The sequence below is a fragment of the Neopelma chrysocephalum genome, unplaced genomic scaffold (genome assembly GCF_003984885.1).
Source record: "Neopelma chrysocephalum unplaced genomic scaffold, ASM398488v2 Primary Assembly neopelma1_184783, whole genome shotgun sequence".
NCBI classification, from domain to species: domain Eukaryota; kingdom Metazoa; phylum Chordata; class Aves; order Passeriformes; family Pipridae; genus Neopelma; species Neopelma chrysocephalum.
Window position 1 is genome coordinate 1 of NW_020938556.1, and position 1,120 is coordinate 1,120.

At 18.1% G+C, this 1,120-nt stretch overlaps 1 non-coding gene across 1 annotated transcript; it reads right to left on the reverse strand.

The window, feature by feature from the left end:
• Positions 1–31: 31 nt before the first annotated feature.
• TRNAK-CUU lies at positions 32–104 on the reverse strand. The gene has a single exon. It is a non-coding gene; the product is annotated as a tRNA-Lys (tRNA).
• Positions 105–1,120: the final 1,016 nt, after the last annotated feature.

A 1,120-nucleotide genomic window follows, 5' to 3' on the forward strand; every position in this document is an offset into this window, starting at 1 on the left:
GGGGGGGGAAAAAAGGCAAAATATTTCCTGTCGCCCAACGTGGGGCTCGAACCCACGACCCTGAGATTAAGAGTCTCATGCTCTACCGACTGAGCTAGCCGGGCTCCTCAATTCCCAAATTTCCCAAAATTCCAACCTTTTTTTCCACTAAAAATATGAATTTGGTGTTGCTTAATTAAAATCTGGAATTACCTGAAAAATTAAGTTTTTTTCTTAATATTTTGCGAGTTGTGGAGCTGAAAGTGGAAAATATAAATATATAAATATATAAATATATAAATATAAATATAATATAAAAATATATATATTGTATATTATATATTATATATTATATAAATATAAAATACGAATATAAATATAAATAAATATAAATATATTTATAAATATATATTTATAGAAATATATATATAAAAATATAAAATATAATAATAATAGATATATAAAAATATATATTAGATGTATGTAAATATAATAATATAATAATATTATATTTATAATAATATATATTAGAGAGAGAGAGTGTAGGGAAATAAGGTTGGGTAGAAAAATAATAAGCAAAAAAATAAGATTTTCTGTTAAAACGCCTGATTCTGTGAAAAATGTAACTTTGATTTATATTTTATTTAATATCTATATTATGTTTTATATAATACCGATATATTTATGTAATATATAAATATGATATAAAATATTTTATATATAAAATCTATAAAATCTATAAAATCTGAAATATATTATATAACATATATTTTTATAAAATAATATATACTATACATACTCTATATATAATAGATATAAAATATATATAATGTATAAAAATATATAACAAATATAGATATTATATATAAGACATAAAATTATACATAAATATATAATACATATTTATATATTTTTAATTCATATTATATACAATATATAAATTTTATATAATATATATTTTACTTATATTTGTATTTTACTTGTATTTTATAAAATGCAAAGAGAGAAGTGCACAGGCCTAAAATCATATTAAGATATAAAAATATTTTTTATACCTATAAAATATAGGAAAAAATAAGGTCGGGGGGAAAATAACTCTAAAAATATATTTATAACTATATAAAATTATTTATATATAAAT